Source organism: Alligator sinensis, unplaced genomic scaffold, assembly GCF_000455745.1.
Source record: "Alligator sinensis unplaced genomic scaffold, ASM45574v1 scaffold131_1, whole genome shotgun sequence".
Lineage (NCBI taxonomy): Eukaryota > Metazoa > Chordata > Crocodylia > Alligatoridae > Alligator > Alligator sinensis.
Window position 1 is genome coordinate 7,420,203 of NW_005841830.1, and position 27,768 is coordinate 7,447,970.

Here is a 27,768-nt window from a genome sequence, read left to right on the forward strand (position 1 = left end):
TTTTTTTGCCCTTTGGGGGGTTTTTTTTTGGTTTGGGGGGGGGGGGGTTACTAAAGGTATTGCCCATTGAGGCTGGGTGTTTTTACAACTGTATGATCACAATTGCTAGCACAGGGATGACTAGCATGCACATATGAACTTCGCAAATATGTGGCATTATATATTAACTGCTTCACATCTGGACCAGATTTGAAGCAGGCTCTTTGAGAATCAAGACCATCTCCTCCTATAGATTGTGTTTTGTTTAGTTTCTAAGCCGTCTCACCTCCCGCACCCATTCTTCCCCCATCCCCTCCCAAAAAAATGGCTCAGGGTAGATTTCAATAAACCAACAAAAACAGAAACAATAAAATATTTAAATTAAATAATACCATAATAAAACACTTCCTCAAACAACACTATGGAAAATTAACCACACCTGCTAAAATCCTGCCACATAAGATAATATCCAGGCTTAGGCTTCAAGAAGCTTTAAGGAAGGACTACCAAATCCTAAGGCACAAAGCTAAGGCACAGCCAAGAACAGCTTCACACATATTTTGGTTGAGTGAACTTGGCGTACAGATGGAATCTGAAGGAGGCTGACCTTAGGGAGCATGAGGGAGGTGTGGTAGTCTCTTATTTATTTCAGTCCCAGGCAGATGGAGGCTTTATAAGTCTAAACCAGGCCTGTCCAACATACGGCCCTCCAAGCTGTTTTCTGAGGCCGGAGGTGCTGTGACGGGAAACGAAAGTAAACACAGTACTTTCGTTTTGTGGGGGTGATGTTTTCACCTCTTCCTGTCAGGTCTTTGAATACGGCTCGCCGGCCCACTGGGTGATAAAAAAGTACATGATCCAGCCCCACGTTCAAAAAGGCTGGACACCCCTGGTCTAAACCAACACCTTGAATTGTGCCCAGAAAGCGATCAGGAGCCAGTGCAAGCTGCAGCACTGGAGTCATGTGCTCCTGTCAGTAGGCAAGGTACTATATTCTGCCCTAACTGCAGATTCCAGATGATCTTCAAGGGTATTCCCATGAAGAATGCATTAAACCTTAGACATACAATCACCTTTATCATAAAAATCTACATGAGAAATGGATCCCAAATAGTTCGTGAACTGGAGAATGACAAGGAAATGAAAGGGACAAGCACTTTACTTTCAGAAGAACATGTCAAAAAGAAAAATCCTTCAAAAGAAAATTCATTTCAGGAGACAGCAGTTGACAGGTACTGTTTTCATGAACTTCTCTCCCCATTTTATCCTTGTTACATAATGCTGGTTACTTGTTCTACACAAATTTGCAATCCTTCCCCAACCCACATCCTCTGAAGTCTTAAAACTAATCTAATGTAATAACCAAGAACCAAAGACTGAACACTGAAACTGATTTTTTGACATCCTATTATCTGATTCCTGAAATTCTTCCTTCACACTACAGGTGATACTGACCCTCCTCTCTTGTTAATAGATGTTGATCTCTCAGTAATCAGGTTTCTTTTTTTTTCTGTTAATTGTTTATCTCAGGGGTGGGCAAAATACAGCCCATGGGCCATATCTGGCCCGCCAATTGATACCATCAGGCCCACGATGCCAGGAGAGGCCAGAGCCACAGCCACTACCACCACCTGTCTGGCACTGTGCAGCAGCCTGGGAGATGGAGTCTAACCCCATGGTGCCAGACAGGTGGGCAGGTGGCACTGCTTCTGCCCAGTGCCCCCCAGCTTGTCAGCAGAGGCTGGAATCCTGCCCACCCAGCACCACATGGCAGGGGGGTGGGCAGGGGGAGAAACTGAGCCCCCCACCCTGGCCCCCTCACCTGGGGTATGCACAGTAGGTGGGAGAGAGGCCAAGAGGAGGGGGAAAGCCCCTCCCACCCCGCCACATCCTGGCTTCACAGGGCTGCAAACACCATGGCCCTGCCCCAGTGCAGCACAGCTCTCATCCCTGTTCCTACTTGCCAGTGTCAGCCAAGCCAGGCAACACGGGTGTGGGGATGGGGCCAGGGATCAGCTGAGATAAGATACCACAGCCCTGGATGGGCTCATGCTCCCACTCCTGCTTCCGCTGCTGCTTTGGGGCCAGTCTCAGCCTGGCTGCAGGGAGCATGTGTCTGTGTGTGTGCATACACGCACACATGCACGTATGCAAGAGTGTGTGTGAAAGTGAGTGTATGTATGCATATGCTGCCCTCAACAGCTCACCAAAACTTGTTAAGTGGCCATCCAGCCCAAATAATTGCCCATCCCTGGTTTATCTGCTAACCCTGGGAATTTCTCCTCCAATTTCAAAGCTCCATACACTATTTTTAATCATCCTTATGCCTGCTTCTTCCATTAGACCTGATGAAGAATGCCTTGCATTCAAAAGTTTGTATGACTATCCCAAACAGGCAGTTGGTCCAATAAAAGATATCACCCACAAAATCCTTGCCTCTTGCATACCCACAACTTTCCCATTATACTGTTTGAGGATGCACTCTCTGCCCTTCCTGTTGCACCTCTGCCACTTCTCATGACATAATTAAAGTCACTGAGCAATGGGGTCCATAATTTGAAGGTTAGGCATTCAGCTAGAGTGGAGGGGCGTGGGTGCTAGTCCCTGCTCTAAGGAATGCTTATGTATGTTACAGTATAACCTTTTCCTATAAGACTTACTTTTCACAGAGATTATTTTGAATCAATTCATTAGTTAGTATTTGAAGCTTCTTGTAAGGCTGAAGTAAAATACTAGTGCTATGTATAGCTATTCACTGATCTTCTGAGTTAACAGAGAAGCACAAATTAAAAGACATAATTAGTTAATTTTTATTGATTTGTTGTTGAAAAATAGAAATCTAAACTGGGAAATTTAAAAAAACGAAGTAAAAGAAGTTATACAGAATAATGAAATCAAAATCTGACTAACTTTATCTTAAACTCTGAGTTAAGGATTTAAGACAGGCATAGCTGTATGAAAAGTGCCAGCCAGAGATTGCTGATAACATTCCCAACTGCAAGGATAAGATTACATAACTTTACTTTTACGGGTTTTATTATTAATTTAGCATGGCATAATGAATCTGTCTTGCAGAATTACATTTTACAGGTGTTAGAATCATAGAAAATTAGGGCTGGAATGGACCTCAGCAGGTCAGCTACTCCAACCCCCTGCTCAAAACAGGACCATCCCCTACAAGATCATCCCAGCCACAGCTGTCAACTCAGGTCTTAAAAACCTCTAAGGACAGAGATTCCAGAAGAGCTCTAGATAGCCTGTTCCAGCACTTTACTACCCTTTTGGTGGGCAAGTTTTTCCTAATATATAACCTAAACTTCCCTCGCTGCAATTTGAGACCATTGTTCCTTATGCCAGTACACTTGAATATTCCTTTCTAAATTCAAGGCTTATGCCAGTTTACATTGTTTCATTTAGGAAATGTCAGAGCATGGTGGTAACAAGGTTAAGGTATTTTGCTATAATTCCAGAGTTTGAATCCAACTCTGGACTCCTGTTTGAAAGCTGCTCTCAGTCAACCCAGGTATAATGGGTTTCATGCTCATTTAGACTGGTGAGTCAAATGTGGCTGTAGGTGACGCTAACCATATCCTTTGTGTGCTGTTGGCTATAGCAACCAGTGTGCCTTAACCATGGTAGCCTAATAGCTCATTTAGATGATCAAGTGAACCGTTTACTTTTTATGACCTTTAGAGAGCATTAGGCACTGGGCGATATAATTGGATTAATGCTTTAAGCATATACCTCCTCAGGCCCAAACCCAGTCTCACATGGAAAGTGCAATTCAGCAACAGTCCTAATTCCTGATAGCCATGTACCTGTATCACAAAACACTGGCCTAGCATTAGTGGCAATGTCTTCAAGAATGGAATTCACAATAGCAAACAGACATAGAAACAGCTGTATGGAGAAACTTAGCAAACCCACGTTCCACAGGGGCCAAATTTGTGGTGCTATTCCCTGACTTTCAGGAAGTACAAAACTTTATACCCGGGAAACTTTCTGTGCAGAAGGCAACAGTAAATACTGCGTTAAACATACTTTTCATTCAATTTATTCTATCATCTTCACACAAGCCAAGCACCAAAAACAGCGATGTTTTTCAGGCCTGGGTAGCCTGCTCAATGATCCAGGATTATACAAGAGGAAACAAAAATTAAGGGCCAGATCTTATATCACCTACTGGAAATTTACTATGTAATTATGCCTCTATAGGCAGTCCTCGACTTACGACTTTTTGAGTTACAACAAATGGCATTTAAGACATTTGTAAATTGACACTCTGTTTCAAGGTTCCCACGTCGGTTTCACCTTTATGACAGCCGACATAGCTGCGTCCAACTGGTAAGTCGGGGGGGGGGGGGGAGGGAAGGGGCATGGTGGGCAAATCAATACCCCCACAGAAAAGGAGGGATTGGGGCTGGAACCCAGGCTGGGGGCAAGCGCTGGCCAGGGAGAGGGTGGGGCAGCTTGCACCACTGGGCGCCTCTGGTGCAGGAGCTGCTTGTATGGCAGCTTGTCCAGCAGCTCTCACCACTGCTCCTACTGCCAGTTGGGGAGTGTGTGCCCCAGGATCTGCGTGGGACGGGCAGATCCTATTCTGGGTGGAAGGTGGAAAGTGCTGAGAGCGGGGGCTATGTCCCCTGCCGCTCACCCAGCCGGCATGGGGCCGGCACAAGACTGAGCCACTCACTGCCTCCAGACAAGTGGCACGCAGCAACAGGAGCCAGCCCAGCCTCTCCGTGTCTCCTGGATGAGCAGCAGCTTCACCCCAGGTGGCCAAGTGGCAGGAGCGGCTGGGGGGGGGAGACGGAGGCGGGGGGGGGGGGGGGGGGGGGGGTACCTCCACACTGGGCCTGGGCCTGGGCCTGGCCCTGGGCGGGTGGTGGAGCAGAGGGCTATGGAGGGGGCTGCATGAGTTTTTGGGTGACACATGCCACTGCCCATGCCCTCCCACTGCTTACCCAGCTGAGGTGAAGCCACTGCTCGTCTAGGTGTGGGGAGGCCGGAGGCAGCACAATGGCTTGGTCTCACTGCCTGGGTGAGTGGCAGAGGGGCATAGCCCCCACCCCCAGAGCCTTCCACCTGGCATAGGCCCAGCCCCACCTGCCTCACGCAGATCCTGGGGCTCATACCCCCACTCCATGCCCTCCCCGACTGGTGGCTGGAGCTGCGGCAAGAGCCCCCAGAAAAGCCACCATATGAGCAGCACCTGGACCGGCAGCATGCAGCAGCACAAGCCACCCCACCCCCTCCCTGGCCAGCACTTGCCCCAATCCCTCCCTTGCTGCAGGGGCATTGATCTGCCCCCACCATGCCCCTTCCTTCCCCCGTCTCCCACACCACAACAGACTTACCAGCTGGACATAGCTGTGTTGACTGTGGTAAAGGAACCAATCCCCCATTTATAACATTGTCCCTATGGGAAAATTGGCGCTGAGTTACGACATTTCAACTTAAGATGCAGTTTTCAGGAATGAATTGTGTTGTAAGTCTAAGGACTGCCTGTATATGGAATCCTATTCCATCTTCAGTTCCCTGAAAAAAAGTTTTAACACATAAGGTTGGCAGATCCCACTCTTCTTCCTCTACCTCATTGCTGTCTGTAGATAAATCTTAAGGCTAAAATAGAAGGTATTTTACAAACATAGACACTTTGAACAGTTTTTAAGGGACCTTAGCAGAGTGAAAAGCAATTGAATCACGTTAGGCATCTAAGTAGCACTTAGATGCTTAATAGATAAAACAGGATCTGGCCCTAAAAGGTTTCATTTAAAAAAATTATTCAGTGACTAATGAAGTGAGCATGTTCTCTTTGAAATAAGTAAATGCATTAGTGCAAATGTTCCATAAACATTAGCAAAGCTAGTAGACAGGAAGTTATCCACAAACTATCATCATTAACTGGCAACAGAAATTTTAACAAAGAAAAACATTTAAAATAACCAAAACAATTTGCAATTGTTTTAATTTCACTAGCTGTGAAATAAAATAATTTTAAGAAATTGAATTTAGAAAAGAGAAAGGAAGAAAGTTGCCAATAGAAGGTAAATTTACACTCAATGCATTGTCATTAGATCTTCAGTAAAGCATTAAAAACAAGACATTCTGATAGATACTCATGAATTCTTATCAATCTTAACCTACTGTGTTATATCACTTTCCTTTCCAAATGCCACATAAATGTTTTAGACTAAACAGAAAGAAAGATGACATATGGAACTAGTAAGTCCTGAATCCTTACCTTGTAGTCCAACAGCTGGCAACCTTTCACAAGCTACAGGCTGGAACAACTCAGCTCTGGTCCAACATAGGTTGGGTGGCTTCAGCATCATGGGCTTTCCCCCAAGCCTGCATCGGGGTCAGGAAGCTAGGAGCCTTTGCCCGAAGCGTTGATGCTTCCCCCAGCCCCTCACTCCCTGGCTGTGGCATGGGTGTAATTTCCAGTCTGTGTGGACCTGTACTGGCGACCACACTACTGCTGCTTCTCCCTGCTCCTCTTCCCCAACCCCTGCTGCAGCATAGACACAGCTAGAAATTGCCCACTCCCAGCACAACTCCTCAATGGCTGGAATCTGCACCTGTGCCTGCATTACAACTGAGGGTGGGAGAGGGGAAGAAACGGGAGCAGCAAAGACTCAGTTTGCAGATGCACAGCCCTGGCTCAGCTCCCCACTGGCTGTAAGCTGCACCTGAGCTGCCAGGAGGGAGTGGGAGGCTGGGGGGAAGCAGCAAAAGTGCAGCTTACAGCTTCCTAGCCCTGGCATGAGTGCAGGCAAGGGTCCCCACCACAGACATGCCACTAAAACCACCCCATCCATGTCAGGCTGAAGCTGGGAAGGTGGGGAGAAGCAGCAGCAAGGTGGGAATGGCTGGAAATTACCTAGCCCCAGCATAGCTCCTTGCTGCCAGAACCTGGCATGCTTGTGAGAACAGGCAAAGCCCTCTAGGTCTATGGGCTGGATCCAGTGGCTCCACTGGCCAGATCCAGCCTACAAGCCACATGTTGCCAACCTTCATTATTGGACAATCATTCAAGTCCTTCACACATAGAATTCCCACAGGTTGGCAGGCCTTATACAATATGAACTCCACCAGAATCAAAACTGAAAGCCTGAGCTCTTAGTGATTAACAAGTGTGTAAGTGTGCACAAATATGTATACATCTATGCTTCCTATTACAATTCCTCGTTAACAAAATGAGAACTTAGACAGTTTTACCTGAAATAAATAAGATGCTGTCAGTATCGGAAATGCTATCTTGCTGTTCCCTTTACTTATACCAAGAAAGATGGTAAATATAAAACACTAAGGTTACCAATTGCAAATACTGTATTTCATAGATTCATAAATTTCACAGACATTAGGGCTGGAAGGGACCTCAGAAAATCAGGTTCAGCCTCCTGCCCCAGGGGCAGGAAATCAGCTAGGGTCAAAGGATCCCAGCAAGATAAGCATCCAAAAGTTTCTTAAAGGAGTCCAGAGTAGGTGCTTGCACCACCTTGGTGGGAGTCTATTCCAGGTCTTGGGGGCTCGGACAGTAAAGAAGTTTTTCCTTATGTCCAGCCTAAAGCGGTCTCGGAGGAGTTTGTGACTGTTGGAACTTGTCATCCCTTGGGGCACTCTGGTGAACAGGCGTTCCCCCAGTTCTGATGCACATCCCTTATGTACTTATAGGCTGCCACCAGGTCACCCCTGAGCCTGCACTTTTCCAGGCTGAAGGATCCCATGGCTCTCAGCCTCTCATCGTAAGGCCTAGTTTCTTCCCCTTTGATCATGTGTGTGGCGCGCCTCTGGACTCTCTCAAGCTTCTCCACATCCTTCTTGAATTGTGGAGCCCAGAATTGAATGCAGTACTCCAGCTGTGGCCACACCAAGGCCAAGTACAGCGGAAGGATGACATCCTGAGATTTGTTTCAGAAGCATCTATGGATACAAGGCAGAGGTTTGTTTGCATTACCAGCTGCAACATTGCATTGGTGGCTCGTGTTCATCTTGTGATCAATTATGACCCCCAAGTCTCTTTTGGCCATGGTGCTAGTAAGCACAGCGAGCCTATAAGTATGCTACAAGTTTTCCCCTCCCCCCACCCAAGGTGGAGTACCTTGCATTTCTCCATACTGAAGGCCATCAGGTTTATATCCACCCACTTTCTAAGCCTATCCAGGTCAGCCTAGATCACCAGCCTATCCTCAGGTGTGGATGCTCTACCCCAAAGTTTAGTGTCACTGGTGAACTTCGCCAGTCCACACCGATGTCCACATTGTTAATAAAGGTGTTAAAGAGAACAGGTCCAAGGACGGAGCCTTGGGGGACACCACTGATCATGAAGCACCATGATGATTCACTTCTGTCGACTACCATTCTCTGGGTCCGGCCTTGGAGCCAATTTCCCAGCCATCAGACTGTGGTGAAGCCGAGGCCACAGTTGGCCAATTTTTCCATGAGGAGATCATGGGACACCAGATAATGGAACACCAGATCAAAGGCTTTTCTAAATTCCAGATATATGATGTCAATCTCTTCTCCCTTGTCCAGGTGATATGTCACCTGATCATAGAAGGAGATGAGATTGGTCAGGCAAGACCTACCCACAACAAACCCATGCTGGCTGTCCGTTAGGATGTTGCCATCAGCCAGTTTGTTGAAAATGGTCTCTTTGATAATTTTTCTAGAATCTTTCCAGGGACTGCGGTCAAGCTGATGGACCTGTAGTTCCCCGGAGCTACTTTCCTCCCTTTCTTGAAGATGGGCACCACATTGGCCTTCTTCCAATCTTCAGGTACTTCACCTGAGCTCCATGAGCTTTTGAATATCTTTGCCAGTGGCTGGACTATGACGCCTGCCAGCTCCTTAAGTGCTCAGGAGTGCAATCTGTCAGGACCAGCTGACTTGAAGGTGTCTAGCCTCTCAAGGTGTTCCTTTACAAGGTCTACACCGCTGCTAGGTAAAAATTCACCCTCACCCTGGCTGTCCCGCATCATGCTAGGCAGGGCAGTCCCACTGGGCTGATGAAAAACCAATGCAAAGTACTCATTAAGCAGGTTGGCTTTTTCCTGGGTGTATGTTGTCAGTTGTCCCATTTAGTTTAGCAGGGATACAATATTACCCTTGCTTTTCTACCGACTCCCCACATAGCTGAAAAAGGCCTTTTAATTTCCTTGATATGTGTAGCTAGTTGGAGTTCTGTTACAACCTTGGCTATCCTGGTTCACTCCCTACAGATACGGACCAGTGCAGAATACTCCTCCTTTGTGGTGATTCCTGTCTTCCATCCTTTATAAGCCTCAGTTTTTAGATGTAGGAGGTCCATGAGTTCCCTGCAGAGCCAAGGCAGCTGCTGTGCCCTTTTGTTACCTTTCCTCCGAGATGGAATGGAATGTAAGATGACCCCCTAGTAATTACATTCTATATATGGAAAATTTAGAAATTTATTATTTTCCAGGTATAGAATATAGGTATCAGAGGATTGCCTTGAATCTCCTCCCCCCTCCCCCCACTGCTACAGCAGGAAAAGAAGATACTAATGGGGGTCAAGTGGCCCCCTTGCCCTCTGCTCCACCCTCTTCTTCCCCCTACAGCTTTCTGCCCCCTCCGCCACCTGCACTTCCCACCCCCAACTCCTGCTCTCCCCTTCTTTCCCCAGTCTCTGCCTCTCCTCCTCCCTACTCCACCCCTGCAACCTGTCAAATGCTGCTTGGGCTGCTCCATCCCTGAGCACAGCACATGGAAACTCAACTATGCAGCAGTGTTGGTGCTGCTGACTGGCCAGGCAGAAAATGCAGCAGTGTCAGACCTGCTAATCAGGCAGGCAAGAGAAAGAGTTTCTATGTGCTCTGTCCTTGGGAGAGACCCCAGCCTGAGCCAAGCTGCTCCTGACAGTAAGGGGAGGGAGAGGGAGGGGCAAATAGATTTGCTTAGATCAGGGGTGGGCAAAATGTTGGATCTGACCAGTGTTTGGACTCTATTTCCCAGCAGCCCCTTCCTGTGTCGCTGCCACCAGTTTCCATGGAGACCCCAATAGCAATGGCATCATGACAGCATGGGGTCAGGGTTTCCATGGAGACTGGCCCCAACAGTACTGGCAGGGAGCACAGCTGTGTGAGGAGCTGTTCTGCAACTGGGGCTGGGATCTTACAGTGCTGACAGCATGGTCTTGAGCCAGGGCACAGCTGTAATCTGCTGCCTACGTGCCCTGGCCCAGAGCAAGCAGGGAGTGGATCACAGCTCTGCACCAGCTCTGGACCACGCTATCACCCCCAACTGCGTGTCTTGCCACCACTGCTGGGGCTGGTCTCCACCGAAACACTGGCCCCACGCTATCACAGCCCTGCCACTGCTGGGGTGTCCATGGAAAACAGCTGCAACCATGCAAATAGGGGCTGCTGGGAAATGGAGTCTTCTGTGGGCCCAATGCAACCCATAGGCCAGACTTTGCCCAGTCCTGGTTTAGATCAACCTGAGACCATTTTTCCCCTTTTCTTATTGGGCCAGTAAGCTAGAAAATCTGTTATTTACATAAATCTAGTCACAATTCAAATATCTTGCATCAATCTACTACCACAATACTAGCAGTAATGAATCACTAACCTACATTATTCAATAGAGTGTTATAAAAAATTAACAGGAATTTTACTGCGCATTTATCATAATGTGTGTCTACACTGCAGTTACTGCTGTTACTACAATATAACATACACATACCCAAGATAGTTTTAATCTAGCTATGTCAGGCACCAGCAACACAGAGCTCAGCTAACAATTTAAGTCAGGGGTCATCATAGCCTGCAGGCTGAATCTGGCCCACAGTTTATTAATGGCCAGCTGATTGCCTACTGCCTCTCCAGCCATCCCTGCTATATGAGGACGGCTGCTCACTCACTACCACCCCGTGCATCTTGTAGTCTCTATTTACTCTTGCTGCCAAATTTGCTGGTTCAAATTGTTGCTTACCATGCTTTTCACAGCACATTTTTTATGGAACTCTACATTAGGGGGAGAGAGAGCAGCTTACTACACAGAGCAGGGACAGCTAGAATGGCAACAGGGGAGCAGTTGGTTATAGCAGCACCTGGATTACAAGCACTGGCCTGCCTTTCAAAAAAGTTGCTGATCCTTGGCATAAGTACTTACCTTACTTCTTGGCAGGTTTTGCAGGCCATGATGAGTTCCAAGCTGTTGCAGTTAAACTGCTGTTGGTACCAAAGCAAGCTTCCTATTCAAGCAGGCTTGAATTTGTCTATACCAGTAGCGCCCAACCTTTTTGCCCAGCAGGCCGGAATGGCAGCACCCAATCCATCTGCAGCCTGGATCCAGCTGGTGCTCCCAATCCAGTGTCTGGACAGGCATGGTGGGCACCACCTGGCCATGTAGGAAAAGCTGGGGGGGGCAGGCCAGCCACAGTGCAATCCCACAAAACAAAGGAGCACGACCGGGCCCCATGGAGAAGAAAGAGGGTATGACCTGGCCCTGGGGGAAGAAGGGGACGTGGCCCAACCCCAATGGGAGTGAAGGGGGCATGGTTCTGCCCTGTGGAGAAGGAAGTGTGACCAGGCCCCAATCTGGCCCCATAGGGAGAGAAAGGGGCATGGCCTGGCTCCAATCCAGAAGGCGGGGGCATGGTCCGGTCCCACTGGAGTAGGAGGCCTAGCTTGGTTCTGACCCGCTGTGCAAGGATTGGGGTATGGGGATTTGGCAGGGGGCCATATTAATGCTGCCAAATATCTGGACCTATGGGGAGCCCCCTAGGCCAGATACAATGGCTCTGTGGGCCACATTTGGCCCGCAGGCCAGAGGTTGAGCATGCCTGGTCTACATGACACTGAGCAGTTTAGCTATGCCCACAGTTATTCATTGTCATGTTGATGAGAGGCACAGAAAGGGATCTGTTATCATTGAGTGTTATTCAACTGATAAAGTAGAAGGCCTAAAGCCATTTAAACCTCGACTAATTCACAGTTGATCCTCATGTTACTGAGGTGGTTCTGCAAAGCCCCACTCATGAGAGTTACTACCTAATTTGATCAATGTAAGCAAAAAAGTATTACTACACGAAGACGTAGAGCAATATTTCTAAGTGGGAGTGAGTTGATAATTTACTGTGCATGCATCTGCATTTAACCATAGAACTCTGAAGCAAAAGATTAATTAATTTAAAATAAAGTGTTTTTCATACTTACAAAATTGTAACTATATTTTAAAAATGTATATATAATAAAAATCGCATTACCACATTTTATGTATACCAGACAAATAATGCCTTTTTTATACTTAAACAAGGCAGTCTAATGGTGAGGGGTGAGGCGGGGTTAGAAATTCTTTTATTTTCCATACCACCTTTTGTATGACTAATAATGGGATATAAATATAATACTAGTACTTGAAGAACTCACATATATATATATATATATATATAACACAAAGATAATATGAAGAAAGCAAGCATCCATTTCACAACCACAATTCTGTCCAAAACCTGTTACAAGTTTAGAATGATTGAATTTTAAAGACAAGAAGGGGGAAGAAAACAATAACACACACCCCCTGCCTCCAACGTATTTATTTTGTGCCTGATCCACACTTCACTGATAACCATGGACAGACTTCCACTGATTTCAAAGGGCTTTAAATCCAGCCTACAGTCATAGTTTGTGAAACCCTTACTGTTAGTTGCCTTTGTTGTCTTCAGTGGGGCTGGGGATGCGGGGAGGGAGGGTCAGGCTTTAAGTAAGGGAAATTATTAAGAAAACCACAAGTATTGGCAGGGTGAATTCTGAGCAAATGTAGGACCTTATGTTATTTTTAACTTATGTTTTGAAACTAGCTAAAATTAAAGCAGATAGTGTTTCTTTAAAAGATAAGCAAATTTTGGAGTTCAAAATACAGGCAGAATGGTCTTTAGGAGTGAGAGAGAGGTTAATTAGAGGGTCCAAGAATTAGCAATTCCTATTTGCCATATGACAGTAGTCTCTAAATAATTTATAAAAGTAATGACTTGGGCAATTTCAAATGTTTTTATTAATGAACATCCTACTAGCACAAAAATAATGAACTTATTCATCTTAGACTTTCTGGTATTTTGACTATGGCCAAAGAACTATGTAAAGCATCAACAATTATTAGGATGAAAAATGTACAGGTTACCATAAGATTAAGATAGTATTCAAAAGAAGCAATAAACGATCTAGATGGAGATTTGGAATAGCATCAGATAGGCTATTATAGATCAATGTAGCAGTACTGAAATATGGGACGGGAAAAAGTAAGCAAAGTGAAGTTAAATATACAAAAAGTGCCTTTTATTGGCAAAAAATAGAGTTGTCCAAAAGTAATTTCCATCTATTTGAAACCTCCACATAGCATCATCTATTTTATGTCATCCATTACCTCATACCAGAATCTATTTTATAACCATTACATCATCCCTCCATTACCCATAAATATCTACATAAACTAAATTCCATTTATCTGAATTTCTCCAAGACAGAAAAACCTTTTGGATACGTGGAATTTCCCTGTACTCCACAAAAAAGCAGCTATCACATTTACACTGTCTTCTAAAGTGTAAAGAGAAAAGGAAAAAAGAATACTAGGAAAAGAACACAAGGAAGAATACACAAGTCTTATGGAAATCACTGGGCTGTACCACTGAATGCAATGTCTTACCATAACTCAGCTAAAGAGTAAGAAACTGACTTGCCACCATTTGTTTTAATTATTCTCCAATGGTGTCATCGTATTCTATTTAAAAGAAAGCTGTGCAGTGCATTTAAGACAGCAGGTTTCTTAAATATGTCAGTTAAAAAGGCAACATTTATAACTGTTATCCAAATGATCTCAATTAAAAGGTGATTAAGATAAGTTACCACATAGTAAAATAAAGCCAAGCTTAGATTAATTAAAATAATTATTCTATTCCTTCACCCAACCTAATTAAAGATGTCATAGGCTATCATAAAATTATTGTAATTAATTTCAATTGAAAGATCTGGCTCCTTGTGATAGTTTAGTTAGAACACAATGAAGCACTTTCAGTATAATCTTCTAGTTACCGAAGGTCAAACACCTCTAAGCTACACAGAAACAGAAAAATAAATGCACCAAAAAGCAGATTTATTCTGTCAACCCCTTTTTACTAGATTAAAGAGACCGATTTAACAGCACAAACACATTTTTAAAACAGTCGGCTAAGATGCATGTAAAATTAAAGAGATCTGGCACAGAGCCATGCACACAAACTTAGTTTACCAGGGGAACTTTGTCCATAACTTTTTTTTAAAAACCTAGTTTATAAGTTCTATGTCATGATAGCTGTAGTGAGTCACTCTGTAAATGCTTTCACTACAAGACCGACATGTTGCAAAAGCCTGATTCAAAGAGGTGAATGGATAGCCTGTCATCTACAATCCTTTTCAAGATGGTAGTGGAAACAATGCTCTTTTTACCTCCTTGGATATTAAAATATTGTCTGAAAATATCACATTTTCATAATCTAAAGTGCCACTGCAAAATCCTATAGAGGTTTCACTGAAATCAGAGGAATCATTTAAACCTTCACCTTACAGGAGAATCCTTCACATCACTTTGGGAGCCTGCAGTAAGTTAATATTTCTTTTACTGATTCATGCCATTCCTTTTTTAAAAAAAGAGTCTGGGTTAGGACTTTCTTCATAGCACAGCAGTAAGACTTCAAGCAGCAAAAGATAAAGTGATTAAGCAATAAGAGGTACCTCATCTGCACATGACTGAACATCTTGGCTCTTATGTTTCCAACTCCAATAACCATAAACAAGTTTTGCTGTATACCTCACCTTCCAGCCCAACTAAACTGTCAGTTTATGACAATTTAGTTTGTAAATCTACCAGGACCTACAAACCACATAAAAGATATTCTGTTAATAACTCATAAGGGTGACCAACAGTTGAGTTCAAAACAGGGCAGTTCTTAAAAGAAACATGAAACAGGCTTTTTTGTCTGTAATTTTTTAGTTTTATTTGTTTCTCAGGATGCCACATTATGGTACAAGATTAGAATAAGTCTCTATCCCTTACATTCTTGCAGAAAAACTGTACCTTGTCATGGCTGATGCAGCTACGTTAACCCAAGTCTACAGATAGCTTTGAATATTCTGAGGTGTGATGCTCAATAATTTAATTATTATTATATAGTTCAGTGCCGGTCAAATCATGCAAAGAAAAAGGTGCATATCCATGTAAACATATACTATATTTTGTGAGGAACATCATAGGTAAGCAGCACTTATGCTACTAAGGCTAACCTGAGAAGCCAACAAGACAGTTAAGAAAAAAAATTCAAGAGTCTTCCAAACCCAAAGGGGAAATCAAGCTCCAGGGGCCCACCAGAACCCAGAGCCCCATCTCTCCAAGAAGATGCTAAGCCCAGGATTTCTAGGGAAGCATGCATTATCCTACTCTGAACTTCTACATAATTTATTAACTGGCATCAGGTAAGTGAAGCCTGCTTTGTGGAAGGGCAGAACTGTGACATGATAAATTTTCTAACTGATATTTTGGAGAAACAGGTGGTAGACAAATAAACAAAATTCAAAGATAAATAATAAGGCAAGATAAAACAAGTCCACAAATACAGTATGCGGGGATAACCGGCACGGCAGCAGTACTGCCAAAGTCTGCTAGTTATGATGGATCAGAAACTCAACATGAGTCAGCAATGTGATGCTGTTCCAAAAAAAGCAGAACTTTGGGTTAACAAAACATTGTATTCAACACATGCAAAGTGATAGCATCACTCTACTCAGCACTGTGCTCCATGTTGCAAAAAAGGATGTAGAGAAACTGAAGAGGCTCCAAATGTGAGTGACAAAGTTGATAAAGGGGTAAGAATGCAAGCTACAGGAAGAAAAAATGACACAACTAGGTATGTTTAGTTTGGAGAAAAGATTAAGCAGGGGGACATGATAGCTGTTTTCAAATATATGAAAGGCTGCCATAAAAAGAGGGAGAAAGAGGCAATGGATTTAAAACTGCAGCAAAGCATATTTACATTAAATCTCAGAAAAAAAAACGTTAAGAACTGTAGGACAATAAAACAAGCTGTCTAGGGCAATTCTCTTCATTGAAAGTTTTCAAGAGACTGAACAGCAGTTTGACAGAGGGTTTAGCAACACTGTATCCGACATCAGTGCTGGGGGGTTAGATTAGGGCAATGTACAGAAGTTTTCTACCAGGGGAATCGCTGCTCTCCCAGTAGAAAACAAAAGTGTGCAGGTGTTCTAGCTTTCTCTCCCACAGCAACAATGGCCACTGCAGGAGAAAAATAACCCAAGAACAACCAGGGTTAAATAATTCCTGTGAGAATTTCTCGTGGGAGACCAAACATCTGCATGCTTTCCCCCAGCTGGAGCTGCCACAGTGGCTCAGTGCTCCTCCAACTTCTCCCTGAACTCCTCTGAGTCAGCCTGCAGTAGTGCAAGGAGCATGGCTATTTTCCTGTGGGGCAAATGAGGGGGTAAGGATGGTTAAGAAGGTTCCCAACATGGAAGAATGCTCCTCTCCTGCCACTCAGCTTCTAAAACTAGAACCCCTCCCAGGGCTTTCTGTGGCAGAGACTGCTTTTCAGCAGCTGCCAATTGCCACTTGACAGCCTACCCTTTTTCCAGGAAGGGGAGAGGACAGGCTGACTGGGCTCTCTGAAAGGTGGGAGTGGCCCAGGGAGTAGTTCTCTAGTGCCCCTTTGCTAGAGAGCTTGTCTAGAGAGCTTCCATAAGGCTAGATTGCTTGCCTTATGGAAATTTTTAGTCCATAAATTCTAACCTAATTCTGACCTAGTTGAGCCCCCTGCTCAAGGCAGGATAATTTCTGACTAAACCATCCTAGCCAAGTGTCTGTCTAAGCTGCTACTGAAATTTTCCAAGCACAGGAATTCCAGAGTATCTCTAAGTAGCCTGTCCCAGTACTTAACCACCCTCTCCAAACTAAATTTCTTTTGCTGCAGCATGAGGCCATTGCACCTAGTCCAGTCCCCTCTGGCCACAGGGAAAAGCCCATTCCCATCATCTTTATAGCCTCCCTTCAGGTATTTGAAGACTATGATTGAAGTGTTTTCTTCTCCAGACTGCATAACCCCAGTTCTTTCAGCCTTTCCTTCTAAGTCTTGCTTCCCAGGTCCGTAATCACTTTTGTCGCTCTGCACTGGACTCTTCCCAATCACACATTACAAAAGCTTAAAAGTCATCTCTGAGACTGCCTCTAAAAACACTTCATTTTGGATAGATTAGAGGGCATACAAAAGCCAATGCCACTTCTCAAACAACTGAAGACCAATAATATCAGAATTAATAATTCAAACTTAATAAAAACTATGTAATTTTAGCAGGAAGCAGACATTTTTAACTGTGAAGACAGAAGTGTTCTTTGTTGCCCTTACTTAGTCTTTTAATTAACATTGGGTTTTAAGAGTTAGGGTCGGGGGGAGAACACAGATAAGCTATAATGTCAGCAATACATCCCCTTCAGGTGAGAGAGGAACTATTGTCTTGTAGATAAGATACAGCATGAAGAATCAGCAGAACTGGGTTTTCAGTTCTAACTACCACAGTAATGTTCCACCACTACCTTCAGTTGATCAGTTAGTCTCTACACCTCAATTTTTCCACCTACAAAGGAGGGAACAAATTATACTAAATCAGTGTTTCTTAATTCATTGTTATACACTTAATGTTATAATGTTATATCAAAGGACTAAAAGAAGAAAAGTGTATGTAACCCATTATCAAATAACTTCGAAGTCTTATAGCCAAAGTACTGTCTCTATTCTTTTTATGCACTGAGTACTTCCTTCCTTTCTGGGTTTGTCACTGACTGCATCAATAAGTGTATCTGTCTCCCACTGCCCTCTGTTCACACTCCTGTACCTCTCCCTGTAGACTGCCCCCAAAATAGAAGAGCAATATAAGCTTCTGAAGCAATGCTCTCCTTGCAGACTGCCCCCAAAATAGAAGAGCAGCAGGAGCTTATGAAGCAGTGCTTGCCTAGTGTGGTTCACTCCCTTGTTTCATCTGAGTGACACGTTACATGAAATGGAGGAGCAGCATGAACCTCTCCTGCCGATAAAGGTTGTCATCCTATTCTTTTCCCTAGGTAGCTTGATGGCATCTCCTGCCAGGCATGACAGAATCAGCCACTGCCATACTCTCTCCATAGAGGAGCTCAGATATCTTTCACCTACCCAGTGAGACCTGTGAAGAAACAAGTAGGCCTGTGAACAGAACCTCACATTCCACTGCCAGAAAAGAAAACAAGTCCTATACTTCCAGTGATTTGAGGGGGAGAACAATGGGAGAAAGGAAATTTGCTTCTTTTTTTGGAAAATAGGAAATTTTATTCCATGAGAGGAAATTTTCAAATAAGTAAAAAAAAATGTAGGCAATGGGTAAGTTATATTAATAGTCTTTATTTTCTAGAGAAGAGTTATAGTTTGACATAATAAATATAATTTGAAAAAATCTTAAATAAAAGAAGATACGCATAGAAAAAGAATATATTTACTAAGTGATTCCCCAAAATTGAGATCAAAGAGGTGATGGACTTACAGGAAAAGTACCTTGTTCTTAGTACAATAGATTTTGAAAGTACTTGGGACATAAATAGGCAGCAAATAGATTTTGTAATGTTTTATAGCTCATAATTGTTTTTCCAAAACTCAAATAGAACCTGCAGAGAGAAGGAGGGAAATCAAATGTGCAGTATAATAACAATATTCTAAAAAATAAAATTGATGTTTATGAATTTCTAGCTTCTCAATCAAAATTCACGAGTAAAAACAATTCAATAGATAATGATAGTTTCTAACATCTGTTAATGAATTACTGTTGTTTATGATGAAGAGAATGTAAAAGGAGTTCAATAATATGATCATCATCCAGTCATTATGTCTTCAGGAATCTATGCTACAGTTTTCAGCTGTAGCATTTGACCATTTCTGGATTTTTTTTTAATTAACTATTCACGTACCTTAATTTATCTGAGTACAATACAGCAGTCAATAGCACAAAGATTTAGGAACTGAGATCTTTGTATTTGTATACTACAACATAACCTTGCTTATATTTAGAAACAAGGAAATTTAACAATGAAATATCATCTCTTTCCGTCTCAGTTCCTACATATTTGCAAACCAGTGTAATTGTTCAGTCCATCCCAGCATAAATAATTTTTGGAAACCAGAAGAGACTAACTTTAAAGAAAAAATATTATATTATAATAAATCATTATTGGAATTAGTCATACAAATTACCAGTAAAGGAAAAAAGTAAAGCATCATCATAGTCTAAAAACAGATATTATTTCATCAGAATTTTTACCGAAGGGCAAAAAAGGCATACAGGAAATATGTGGCTCTAATACACCATCCATTACAAATGAAATATTCCTTAAAACAGAATTGGAGTCAGCCGACTTCAAAAGACCTACAATTTAAATCTACTCAACTCTGAGGATTTAAACCTTTGCAGTAACTGCTCCTGCTTATAGCACAGCAGCTACTTTGGAGTATATGCCAGGATAGTTCTGTAACTGTAGCACCCTCTGCTGCTTTTTCAGTTTCAGAACATGTAATTTTACTCTTGGATATACAAACTGCCAATTAGCAAGAAAACAAAATGAACATACAGTGGTTTCAAATAGAGAAAAAGCTTGCATAACTAAATAGTTCTGAGGCAAGGATTTTTTTGTGATATCTTTTATTGGACCAACTGTATAGTTGGGAGAGCTCTTGGAAAAACTTTCAGGGATCAAGTGCCCTTCTTTAGGTTTAAGAGAGAAGCAGACAGGCTGAGCTAAATACAAGAGAAAAAGTTTGATGCTAATACAGTCTGCTTGGAAGGATGGAAGACGGCTGTGAAGTTGGAGTGGAAAATTATTAACAGGAGCCTTTATAATATAAAGACAATATAAAAGACAAAAGAAGTGCAATAGTATGGGCAATCTAGTTCATGGCAGAGTCAGACACCATTCAAGAAGGGGATGGGGGTAGGGATTCCCCCCCTGCCCCCCCGACTTGTGGTAGGTTAAGGTGTTATGCCTTACGGGTTTTTGTCAGGGCTTTTTGTTGGGTAGTTTTACTAACAGGTTAGACAATGGATTTATATAAAATGGTTTGGATAGGGAAGATCCTGTCCCTGGCACGGGCTTCAACTAGGTGACCTCTAAAGGTCCCTTCCGGCCCTACTTCTCTATGATAATTTTATTATTATTGGCAGTATTTGTTGGGATGTAATAAGCCATAAAGTCCAGTTACTGTCCAGTAGAGTTATGAATTTCTGTTCTCAGCCCCATCTTCTGGAGGTCCTTTGTAAATTCCCTTTAAGAACAAGGATTTGGGAGGTAAAAGAGGGAATGGGAGTTCTGTGAAAAATGTGTTCCTACTGGAATTTGTATGTCTCCATCATTTATGCTGCTTCTCTGAGAGTTCATTCTGGTGTGTAGTTCCTATTTAGTTTCACCCACGCAGTTTGCACTAGGGCATTTGGTACATTGAAGGAGATATTCCCCATTCTGTAATGTGCATGTGTAGGGTCTGCAGATTCTAATGGCTTTGCTGTAAAGAGTGCTCACTGCTGTGGTGCTAGAGATGTGTTAAGAAGTTTTGCATTTATTGTTGAGGCATGGTTGTGTCCCATTTGGAGTCTCTTGATCAAAGGGAAGTTTGATTCTGATGATGAGTTGGCCCAGGTTTGGGAGCTTGTTTGAAGTCCAGGAATAGGGGAGTTGGGAATAGTTCTCTCAGAGTCCAATCTTTTTTGATTATAGGCTATAAATTATAATAATTCTTATACATATGTAGTAACCAGAGAGTGTTTTCAATGGGAGTTGTCTTTTTGTACTGTAATATGTTATTGCATGGTATTTCTATTTGTTCCAAGATGCAATCTCTCCCTCTCTCTCTGCTGGAGTGTCCTTTTCAGGTTGGTAAGGTCAATATTGAAAATGTTCTCCACAGAGCAGATGTGGTGGTATCTCAGGCCCTAATCTACCCCAGGGGCTGCAGATTACAGCTACAGGGAGCCTGTAGATTATAGCTGTCTTGCTGCTTCGGGATGGTTACTGGTTTTATGGTTGCACGAGTGCTGATCCATGTGTTTTGTGTATACTGTAAATGGTTCTCTGATATTCAGCTCAGCCTGTGTCTGCACCTCTCAGACCTAATACATGAAAGCTTGTACAATAGCTCTCCTAACTCTTCAGTTGTTCCAATAAAAAAAATAAATAAGAAATAAAAAAAATCACAAAAATCTTTGCCTCATGGACATTTTCTTGACCATCAGAGCTACAATACTCTAACCCTAGTAAATAATTCTTAGTAAAGCTTATGACAAACAGAAATTTTATTTAGTAAAAAAATCATTCTTTTGGTAAATTTGCACCTTTTACTTTTGTATCACAATTAGACGCCAGAATATGGTGGATGAAAATTTTTTATACTATCAACAGAGATTACCTGAACATTCCATAACCTGTTACATTTCAGTGCATAATGATACACTGAAGTTTGTTTAGGCTTTCACCGAGTAATGAGGAAGATCTGTAATATTCTGATAATTTTCCCTTTCATTTAATATTTACTAAAATACATCTACAGCTTGTGTTACAGGAGGGTTATGTAACAATTTTGGCCTCTGTTGCCCATTTCATTGGAAGAGTACAAAGGTGATGAAACAATCACAAAAGGGTCTCTGCAGTTTTTTCCTATGATTTTATTAGCATGGGTATTGTTGTCTTTTGAAATGAACAGGGAGTTTGGCCTCCAGTGCTAACAGATGCCACTGTATGATATCAATGAAGCTCTGGTAGAATGGTTCAGCATCACTGGCCACATTTCCCAGAACTCAGCAATGCCCGATGACAAGGTTAGTACTGCCTTCATACCAGCCATATCAAATTTTAGCAGATGTCACATCATAGTCCAAAAAAGAAATGTACCTTCCTAAATCCCAGTCTGGCCTTCTTGCCTATGCACAGAGGTTTGTCAGTAGAAGACCATCACATCTGGCACTACATCACTTTTGTATTAAGAGAAGAGACATCTACAGAGATTTCATTTGCAATCTGCTGCATCAAAAAATAGTTGTTAGGAAACATATAACCCCCAAAAACTCTCTTTAAAAAAGTTGTTTTCAATGCAAATATATCCTTTGTAATATTTTCAAAAGAGACAGAAACTGGGTATAGTCTCAACAAGATATTTTTAGATTAACACTAGAGACTGGTTTACTACACAGTTCAAGGTCGCCACTTTTTCTGCACATCTGGAAGAATTTTTCAAGGTTTTTTTTAAATTAAATTTTTATGGACTTCTATGTGTATACCAAGTCATACTTCTGAAAGCTATCACATGCATTCCTTGAAAGTCACCTATTCATATTTTATATAATGCTGCCAGCTAGTGGCACATCTTATACTGAGTTAATGTCCCTGGAAGTGTACAACAGGTAGGTAATATTTACTTGCACCCACTCTACTCTTAATTATTTGCAGGGATGTAATTGAACTATTTAAGGACCCAGATCACAGATTAAATCACAATGAACTATACATTAAACATCAAGATTTAACAAGACATAATCTGTTAGAGTATATAGTTTTAATAAAGATGGTTATAACATTTATCAGAAAAAAATAAGAAACAAAATCATATTTGATACAAAGAATGATGTAGCTATTTAGGAAACACTCATTATAGAAATACATTAAACACTTGAATTTTTACAAAATCCTTTATATAAACATACACTTAATAAAAACATATTAAGTGCATAAAAGTTTACCTGTAGTCCAAATATTCATCTTTCAGATAATTACCATATATGTACTATATATACAAAATAGTTAAACGCTTATAAGCTTTTCATATCTGATAATTAAATCAAAATCATTTCAAGCAAAAGTAGAGATCTAAGCAGAAACCTGTGCAGAGTCCTCTGTAGATAAATCGTATATTTTTATACAACACGACCCTCAAAATCATTAAAGTTTATAATATTTCAACTAATCTCATAGGAGAGGCTGCCATTGTATAAAAGACAATCAATATATCTGGCTGGCTATATTAGTATTAGTTGCTTTATTGTAAAATACTAAAGAAATTCTGTTTTAAAGTATAACAAGATTGTTAGGGGAGGCTGTTACTTGATAAAAGCAGAGTTCTTTAAAAAACAGCATCCGGTTTATATTTAAAAAGAGGTTGTTAATTCATACCATATTTTATTGCATACAACACACCCTGGTATAAAATACCAACTTGTTTTTGAGTAGCAGAATGAAGAATTAAGAAAAAGAGATCTTTCCTCATAGTAAATAACAGCACCAGCTACAGAGATAACCTGCTAATTGTTCTGCTCCCTGTGTGTCCTGTACAGATTTTACTTTTGCTTTTGCCAGGTAAGGCAGAAATTACTCTTACCATGTTTCGCATGTATAATTTGCACTACAATTTCCTGCTATGGTTTTTTTTAGTAAAAGGTATATGCAGTATACAAGAAAATATATTAGAAAAATCAGAGTAGAATGCATCCAGAAAACAGAGAAATAATTAACTTCAAAATAAATAAATAATCTAATCAAAATATTTCCTTAAAAATGAAGGAATGATCAAGAAAGTCAGAGGTATCAATTTTATTATAAAATATTATTTAAGACAGGGCTGTCCAACCAATGGCCTGTGAGCTACATGCAACCTCCAAGGCTAGGGCCAGAAATTACACATAAAGTGGTATAACGGATTGAAAACCAGTTCAACTCTGCAATGCAACAGAAGTTCAGTGCACATAAACCACTTTCAAAATAGCCAAAACTGGTTTAAGATAAACCTAGATAGATGTAGTATTACACTTAACTAATTTAAGTTAAATCAGTTTACTGAACTTCTGTCCCAGATCCCCTTCAGATTCAAGTTAACTGACAGTTCCCCAGCATCCCAGGATGCTTTGCACCTCGCCCATAACACCACCTCTCCCTTGCAGGGTGGGTGGGCTAGCCATGGCACAAGCTGTCTGCTCCAGCCAAGCAGGGAGGTGTGCTCTAGCACCCCCCAGCTTCTGGCTAGCTTGGGCCACTGCAGTCATGTGGCTGCATTTCCAAAATCAAAAGTAAATGTCTGTTTACTTGCTTATCAGCAGCTTAAATTAACTTGCGAAGATTGAATAGATTAAGCCTTGGGCTTTTTGACTGTCTGTACGTATCTGAAGGTGTTAAACTACAGCTCCCAGACTGGGCATCACTCCCCTTATCACTCTTCTGTTGCTAGAGTTTTCAGGCTCCCCCTCCTTCCTCCAGCTTCTGCTGTCTCCTCCTGTCCCTGGAGATATAATGGAACCACCCAAAGGGCTGAGGGAGCCTGTGGCCAAGGAGCTCAGGAGGACCTGTGGTGGCGTGGCAGGGCAGGGCAGTGCAGGGGAGAGGAGGGGAGGGAAATGTGTCATGTGACAGGGAGACCCATGTGACAGCAGGGAGCTCAGAAGGCATGCGACTCCACATGGTATGTGGCAGAAGGGACTACAGCCCCTGGCCACTCAGAAATTGGAAAGTCCTGGTTTAAGATGATAAAATTATGTCAGATTCAGATTAACAGAATAATGATATTTAAAAAGGGTTAACAGGCTGACCATGAAATTCAAGACCTGCCAGCCTGACATGGATCCCAGGCAAAACAACTGATGTAGGACTTGATTAATCAAGAATGAAAAGTAGGGTAATATAATTAATGACAAATCAACAAGGTTTTGTCAAACGAATTTGATATCTTTTTGTTTGATCAAGTTACATGTCAAAGCAATACACTTAAAATTTATGAAAGACATTTAATTTAGAACTGCAAAACATTTTGATTGAGAAGTTGAATAATGCAAAAAAAAAATCAACATGGCGTACACTGAACAGACTGAAAACTGGCTGTAACAAAAGGACTCAAAATATAATTGTACATGGAGGGCCACCATCAAGTTTTCTAATGGGGTTCCATAAAAACCTGTTCTTTATCCCATGTTACTTAAAACTGCTTTCAATTACTTGAAAGACAACATAGAAACATAAGGTTGCAAGGGACAGACGTGATGGGTCAATCCCCCTACAGGAATATAGGAATGCTATTCCTTAAATGTCCCTATCAAAAGCTTATGTAGTACACTGGTAGCTGTATACTACCAAGTCTGTTTCACATACCTCACTGACCAAGGACAACGAAAAGCTGTTACATTTTAATAACTCCCATTCAAGTGGCCGGATAGCAAAACAATGAGGATGCAATGGAGAGGAAACAAAAGGACATGCTTTCATAAACACAGGGCCTCCCCTCACTACCTCCTCTTAACTGTAGGAACAACAGAGAAAGACAGAAACTAGGTGGGGGAAAGAAGTCATGTGCAACAAGGGTGTGATCCTGAACTCCTTAAAGGACTGTAAACAATGCCTAAAGAAGGTTCAAGAGTAGTAAAGAGACTGAGACAGGGAAATGTGTGCAGACACTTACCAAATTTTACATTACTTACCATAACTAAAGTAAAGGTTTCCGGCAACACAGAAGGGCTAAATTAGATGACCTAGGACAATGGGGGGGAGGGGAGGGTCAACTTTTTTTGGTTAGCCCCATAACCCTCACAAGTGTTACTCTGATTCCTTTAACCTGCCTGATCTATTTATCTCCTTTCTGCTCACTTCCATATCCTCTGCTGTGTTCTCTACTCCTTCCCCAGTTTCCCACAAGCCACACACAAAGACTGCCTTTGCCACTTGTGGCATACATCCCACAGGTTGGCCACCCTGACTTACGATATCAACTTCTACTTCTGGTAGTCTTAAGTGATGTTGTAGAAATGATGGTCCAGGAAATATGCAACACGCAAGGATTTTCATGGGTGATATCTCTTATTGGACCAGCTGCATGGTGGGGATAGACTTAAGACCTGAAGAAGAATGAATTGCCCTCAAAAGCTTGTCTACGTCTATACCCACCATGCAACTGGTCCAATTAAAGATACTGCCCATAAAACTCCTTCCCTCTCACAACCTCTTGCATTTATTAAGGGCACTTATTTTTTAAACAAAGTCTGAGTATTTATCTACTTCAGTTATCACATTCCTTGTAGAGGTAAACTATAAACTCAGATTTAGTGTAAATGTTAAGATTGTGAATCCAAAAAAGCTGACAAAGCCGGTAGGGAAATACATAGTGCCCGAGCGAGGGACTAACAATAGAAGGATGGGGGTGAGGAAGGGAACACAACTAGGTTACAGGAGATACAGTGTTAGCCAATTAAGTTATTACATGGGTTGTTGGCCATGACTCACAAGTATGCTAGCAAACATCCTCACATGGACGCAATTATGTTATGTTGGGTTAGTCTCTGTTGTCCAGGAAGGTGGCGGAGCACTACTGGTAAGAAACTCCTTCTGTCGACATATACATCTACTGTAAGGAGGCTTTCCCAGCTTGTCTGTACTGTAAACAAGACCTCAGACTATCTGTAAGATTGGAACTCTGGGAAAAGCTTATGCTTATGCTGTTGGATATTCCAAAGGATCAGCACAGGCCCCAACAGTTATAGCAGGCTTGGTTGCAAGATCCCATTTCAATAAATGGATAAACAAGAGACTCTAACCAGAAAATGTGCCAGGTAGAGAAAACCAATTCTGCAATCTACGACCTTATGAACATAGGTTCCAAACACAGCAATCTGATGAGTGTCCAGCTGGGGAAAATTTCCCATGGCTGTGACAGGCAGTTCTGCTAGTCTATAGTATGCTTTTCTGGCACACACATCAAGTAAGAAATCAAATTTTATCAGTGTTCTGACACAGGCAGGCTGGCAAATATTTTCATGTGTAAACATAGCCTTATAGAGGGCCATCCTGGATCACTCTGCAAACTGGACAGAAGGAAATGATATGCATTTCAGTACAAACAAATATGTAAACGCAGAGAATGAAGACCATGCATACAAAATGAGGAGCTATCCTAGGAAGTGGTGTCAAAAAGATTTGACGACCAGTGTGAACATAAGCACTCAGCATAATACTGTGGTGAAAATAGGATGAATAAATAGAGCAATAATGACTAGAAGTAGAGAGGAGTTACTGCATCAATGCTTTGTACTGATGTAATTGCTACAGAAATACTGTATCTAGTCCTGGTGTCCATAATTCAAGCATACTGCAAAATTGAGGCAGGTCCAAAGAAGAGGTACATGAATGCTTAAACACTGCAGGACATGCTCTAGGGTGAAAAGCTTAAAGGAGATGATCTATTTAGTTTGTACAAGAGAAAGTTAAGGAGTGATTTGATGAATCTATAAATACCTATATGAGTAATAGCAGTTTGGTAAGAGTACTCTTCACTCTAGCACACAAAGGTAGCACGAGGTTCAATTTTGGAACCTGATACTATTTATTTATTTATATTACATTTATATTCCACCCAATTCAAAAGGCTCAGAAAGGCTAGACAGGGTCATATGAACACTGTGAGTGATTAAAACCATCAGAACAAGTTACCGTATCTACAATCTGTTTTGAGAGCATTGCTGATACCAGTAGTTAAATGCTGTATTACAGTTATGGTTGGATGAAGTAAGGACTCTGAGCATCTGCTCTATTTATGGTCTAGATGTTGCTGCTAAGCATTTCCCCAAAGAGATGAAGTTACAAAATATTCCAAGTTACTGATAAAAGGAACCTGCTCGTTATTCTATAGATAACCAATGGAGGGATAGGGGAATTCAGTCTTTCATAAATACAAGCTACATACAACAGTTATGT

The 27,768-nt window shown here is 42.0% G+C and overlaps 1 protein-coding gene across 1 annotated transcript in view; it reads right to left on the bottom strand.

Moving 5' to 3' along the window:
- The window catches only part of CAMKMT (calmodulin-lysine N-methyltransferase), a 373,030-nt gene that overhangs the window by 314,805 nt on the left and 30,457 nt on the right, over nt 1-27,768 (bottom strand). The gene's annotated exons all lie outside the window — the stretch shown is intronic.